We start from the raw sequence: 7,720 nt of genomic DNA, 5'->3' as shown, positions 1-7,720 counted from the left end.
ACACTAAACATGTATTTAATATTCATACATTAAACATGTATTTAATATTCATACACTAAACATGTATTTAATATTCATACACTAAACATGTATTTAATATTCATATACTAAACATGTATTTAATATTTATACAAAAACATGTATTTAATTTTAATAAACTAAACATATATTTAATATTAATACACTAAACATGTATTTAATATTTATACACTAAACATGTATTTAATATTCATACACTAAACATGTATTTAATATTAATACAAAAACATGTATTTAATTTTAATAAACTAAACATATATTTAATATTAATACACTAAACGTGTATTTAATATTCATACACCAAACATGTATTTAACATTTATACACTAAACATGTTTTTAATATTTATACACTAAACATGTATTTAATATTAATACAAAAACATGTATTTAATTTTAATAAACTAAACATATTTAATATTAATACACTAAACATGTGTTTAATATTAATACACTAAACATGTATTTAATATTTATACACCAAACATGTATTTAATATTTATACACTAAACATGTATTTGATATTCATACACTAAACATGTATTTAATATTAATACACTAAACATGTATTTAATATTAATACACTAAAAATGTATTTAATATTCATAAACTAAACATATATTTAACATTTATACACTAAACATGTATTTAATATTCATACACTAAACATATAGTTATTATTTATACACTAAACGTGTATTAAATATTCATACACTAAACATGTATCTAATATTAATACAAAACATGTATTTACGTTTAACAAACTAAACATATATTTAATATTAATACACTAAACATGTATTTAATATTTATACAGTAAAAATGTATTGAATATTCATACACTAAACATGTATTTAATATTCATACACTAAAGATATATTTAATATTTATACACTAAACATGTATTTAATATTTATACACTAAATATGTATTTAATATTCATACACTAAACATGTATTTAATTTTAATACACTGAACATGTATTTAATAATCATATACTAATCGTATATTTAATATTCATACAGTAAACATGTATTTATTATCCTCTAAATAAGGCACACTTGGAAATAATGAATTTCTTTATGCGTGCAGTTGCGGCAGAAGTCCACAGGAGGGCGCACGTTCCCTCTTAATAAGTCCGGTCCTCTCTGTCTCTCTATCAATCTTTTTCCTTTTTTTTTGTTTCTTTTATTTTTTTTTACATAAGTTTTGTTTCTCATACACTTATATTTATACACTAAACATGTATTTAATATTAATACACTAAACATGTATTTAATATTTATACACTAAACATGTATTTAATATTAGTACAAAAACATGTATTTAATTTTAATAAACTAAACATATATTTAATATTAATACACTAAACATGTATTTATTATTAATACAAAAACATGTATTTAATTTTAATAAACTAAACATATATTTAATATTAATACACTAAACATGTATTAAATATTTATACACTAAACATGTATTTAATATTTATACACTAAACATTTATTTAATATTAGTACAAAAACATGTATTTAATTTTAATAAACTAAACACATATTTAATATTAATACACTAAACATGTATTTAATATTAATACAAAAACATGTATTTAATTTTAATAAACTAAACATATATTTAATATTAATACACTAAACATGTATTAAATATTCATACACTAAACATTTATTTAATATTCATTCAATAAACATGTAGTTATTATTTTTACACTTAATATGTATTTAATATTAATACAAAAACATGTATTTAATTTTAATAAACTAATCATATATTTAATATTAATACACTAAACATGTATTTAATATTCATAAACTAAACATGTGTTTAATATTCATACACTAAACATGTATTTAATATTAATACACTGAACATGTATTTAATAATCATATACCAAACATATATGTAATTATATACTAATCGTGTATTTAATATTCATACAGTAAACATGTATTTAATATTTATACACTAAATATGTATTTATTATTTATCCACTAAACATGTATTTAATATTCATAAACTAAACATGTATTTAATATTAATACAAACACATGTATTTAAGTTTAATAAACTAAACATATATTTAATATTAATACACTAAACATGTATTTAATATTTATACACTAAACATGTATTTAATATTAATACAAAAACATGTATTTAATTTTAATAAACTAAACATATATTTAATATTAATACACTAAACGTGTATTTAATATTCATACACCAAACATGTATTTAACATTTATACACTAAACATGTTTTTAATATTTATACACTAAACATGTATTTAATATTAATACAAAAACATGTATTTAATTTTAATAAACTAAACATATTTAATATTAATACACTAAACATGTGTTTAATATTAATACACTAAACATGTATTTAATATTTATACACCAAACATGTATTTAATATTTATACACTAAACATGTATTTGATATTCATACACTAAACATGTATTTAATATTAATACACTAAACATGTATTTAATATTAATACACTAAAAATGTATTTAATATTCATAAACTAAACGTATATTTAACATTTATACACTAAACATGTATTTAATATTCATACACTAAACATATAGTTATTATTTATACACTAAACGTGTATTAAATATTCATACACTAAACATGTATCTAATATTAATACAAAACATGTATTTACGTTTAACAAACTAAACATATATTTAATATTAATACACTAAACATGTATTTAATATTTATACAGTAAAAATGTATTGAATATTCATACACTAAACATGTATTTAATATTCATACACTAACCATGTATTTAATATTAATACACTAAACATGTATTTAATATTTACACACTAAACATGTATTTAATATTAATACACTAAATATGTATTTATTATATATCCACTAAACATGTATTTGATATTCATAAACTAAACATGTATTTAATATTCATACACTAAACGTGTATTAAATATTCATACACTAAACATGTATTTAATATTAATACAAAACATGTATTTACGTTTAATAAACTAAACATATATTTAATATTAATACACTAAACATGTATGTAATATTTATACACTAATCATGTATTTAATATTCATACACTAAATATGTATTTAATATTCATACACTTAACATGTATTTAATATTTATTCACTAAACATGTATTTAATATTTATACACTAAACATGTATTTAATATTCATACATTAAAAATGTATTTAATATTCATACATTAAACATGTATTTAATATTCATACATTAAACATGTATTTAATATTCATACACTAAACATGTATTTAATATTTATTCACGAAACATGTATTTAATATTTATACACTAAACATGTATTTAATATTCATACATTAAAAATGTATTTAATATTTATACACTAAACATGTATTTAATATTCGTACACGAAACATGTATTTAATATTCATACATTAAACATGTATTTAATATTTATACACTAAACATGTATTTAATATTCGTACACGAAACATGTATTTAATATTTATACACTAAACATGTATTTAATATTCATACATTAAACATGTATTTAATATGCATACACTAAACATGTATTTAATATTTATACACTAAACATGTATTTAATATTCATACACTAAACATGTATTTAATATTTATACAAAAACATGTATTCAATTCTAATAAACTAAACATATATTTAATATTAATACACTAAACATGTATTTAATATTTATACACTAAACATGTATTTAATATTCATACAGTAAAAATGTATTTAATATTTATACACTAAACATGTATTTAATATTCATTCAATAAACATGTAGTTATTATTCTTACACTTAATATGTATTTAATATTAATACAAAACATGTATTTAATTCTAATAAACCAATCATATATTTAATATTAATACACTAAACATGTATTTAATATTTATACACTAAACATGTATTTAATATTCATACACTAAACATGTAGTTATTATTTATACACTAAACATGTATTTAATATTAATACACTAAACATGTATTTAATATTAATACAAAAACATGTATTTAATTTAAATAAACTAAACATATATTTAATATTAATACACTAAACATGTATTTAATGTTAATACAAAAACATGTATTTAATTGTAATAAACTAAACATATATTTAATATTAATACACTAAACATGTATTAAATATTCATACACTAAACATTTATTTAATATTCATTCAATAAACATGTAGTTATTATTCTTACACTTAATATCTATTTAATATTAATACAAAAACATGTATTTAATTTTGATAAACTAATCATATATTTAATATTAATACACTAAACATGTATTTAATATTTTTACACTAAACGTGTATTTAATATTTATACACTAAAAGTGTATTTAATATTAATACACTGAACATGTATTTAATATTAATACACTAAACATGCATTTAATATTTATACACTAAACATGTATTTAATATTCATACACTAAACTTGTATTTAATATTAATACACTAAACATGTATTTAATATTTATACACTAAACATGTATTTAATATTCATAAACTAAACATGTATTTAATATTCATAAACTAAACATGTATTTAACATTTATACACTAAACATGTATTTAATATTCATACATTAAACATGTATTTAATATTCATACACTAAACATGTATTTAATATTCGTACACTAAACATGTATTTAATATTTATACAAAAACATGTATTTAATTTTAATAAACTAAACATATATTTAATATTATTACACTAAACATGTATTTAATATTTATACAAAAACATGTATTTAATTTTAATAAACTAATCATATATTTAATATTAATACACTAAACATGTATTTAATATTTTTACACTAAACGTGTATTTAATATTTATACACTAAAAGTGTATTTAATATTAATACACTAAACATGTATTTAATATTAATACACTAAACATGTATTTAATATTTATACACTAAACATGTATTAAATATTCATACACTAAACATGTATTTAATATTAATACACTAAACATGTATTTAATATTAATACACTAAACATGTATTTAATATTTATACACTAAACATGTATTTAATATTCATACACTAAACATGTATTTAATATTAATACACTAAACATGTATTTAATATTTATACACTAAACATGTATTTAATATTCATAAACTAAACATATATTTAACATTTATACACTAAACATGTATTTAATATTCATACACTAAACATCAATTTAATTTTTAATAAACTAAACAGATATTTAATATTAATACACTAAACATGTATTTAATATTAATACACTAAACATGTATTTAATATTTTTACACTAAACGTGTATTTAATATTTATACACTAAAAGTGTATTTAATATTAATACACTAAACATGTATTTAATATTAATACACTAAACATGTATTTAATATTTATACACTAAACATGTATTTAATATTCATACACTAAACATGTATTTAATATTAATACACTAAACATGTATTTAATATTTATACACTAAACATGTATTTAATATTCATAAACTAAACATATATTTAACATTTATACACTAAACATGTATTTAATATTCATACACTAAACATGTAGTTATTATTTATACACTAAACATGTATTTAATATTAATACACTAAACATGTATTTAATATTTATACACTAAACATGTATTTAATATTAATACACTAAATATGTATTTATTATATATCCACTAGACATGCATTTGATATTCATAAACTAAACATGTATTTAATATTCATGCACTAAACGTGTATTAAATATTCATACACTAAACATGTATTTAATATTAAAACAAAACATGTATTTACGTTTAATAAACTAAACATATATTTAATATTAATACACTAAATATGTATTTAATATTTATACAGTAAACATGTATTGAATATTCATACACTAAAAATGTATTTAATATTTATACACTAAACATGTATTTAATATTAATACAAAAACATGTATTTAATTTTAATAAACTAAACATATATTTAATATTATTACACTCAACATGTATTTAATATTTATACACTGAACATGTATTTAATAGTTATACACTAATCATGTATTTAATATTAATACACTAATAAAGTATTTGATATTCATACACTAAACATGTATTTAATATTCATACACTTAACATGTATTTGATATTTATTCACGAAACATGTATTTAATATTTATACACTAAACATGTATTTAATATTCATACATTAAAAATGTATTTAATATTCATACACTAAACATGTATTTAATATTCATACATTAAACATGTATTTAATATTCATACACTGAACATGTATTTAATAATCATATACTAAACGTATATGTAATCATATACTAATCATATATTTAATATTCATACAGTAAACATGTATTTATTATCCTCTAAATAAGGCACACTTGGAAATAATGAATTTCTTTATGCGTGCAGTTGCGGCAGAACTCCACAGGAGGGCGCACGTTCCCTCTTAATAAGTCCGGTCCTCTCCGTCTCTCTATCTCTCTTTTTCCTTTTTTTTTGTTTCTTTTATTTTTTTTACATAAGTTTGGTTTCTCATACACTTATATTTATACACTAAACATGTATTTAATATTAATACAATAAACATGTATTTAATATTTATACACTAAACATGTATTTAATATTAGTACAAAAACATGTATTTAATTTTAATAAACTAAACATATATTTAATATTAATACACTAAACATGTATTTAATATTATTACAAAAACATGTATTTAATTTTAATAAACTAAATATATATTTAATATTAATACACTAAACATGTATTTAATATTCATACACTAAAAGTGTATTTAATATTCATACACTAAACATGTTTTTAATATTAATACAATAAACATGTAGTTATTATTCATACACTAAATATGTATTTAATATTAATACACTAAATATGTATTTATTATATATCCACTAAACATTTATTTAATATTCATAAACTAAATATATATTTAATATTAATACACTAAACATGTATTTAATATTAATACATTAAACATGTATTTAATATTCATAAACTAAACATGTATTTAACATTTATACACTAAACATGTATTTAATATTCATACACTAAACATGTAGTTATTATTTATACACTAAACATGTATTTAATATTAATACACTAAACATGTATTTAATATTAATACACTAAACATGTATTTAATATTTATACAGTAAACATCTATTGAATATTCATACACTAAACATGTATTTAATATTCATTCACTAAACATGTATTTAATATTCATACACTAAACATGTATTTAATATTAATACACTAAACATGTATTTAATATTTATACACTAAACATGTATTTAATATTAATACAAAAACATGTATTTAATTTTAATAAACTAAACATATTTTTAATATTATTACACTAAACATGTATTTAATATTTATACACTGAACATGTATTTAATATTCATACACTAAACATTTAGTTATTATTTATACACTAAACATGTATTTAATATTAATACACTAAACATGTATTTAATATTAATACACTAAACATGAATTTAATATTCATACATTAAACATGTATTTAATATTCATACACTAAACATGTATTTAATATTCGTACACGAAACATGTATTTAATATTTATACA

Source organism: Nerophis ophidion, unplaced genomic scaffold (assembly GCF_033978795.1).
Source record: "Nerophis ophidion isolate RoL-2023_Sa unplaced genomic scaffold, RoL_Noph_v1.0 HiC_scaffold_50, whole genome shotgun sequence".
NCBI classification, from domain to species: domain Eukaryota; kingdom Metazoa; phylum Chordata; class Actinopteri; order Syngnathiformes; family Syngnathidae; genus Nerophis; species Nerophis ophidion.
Note: the sequence above shows the minus strand (reverse complement) of the source record.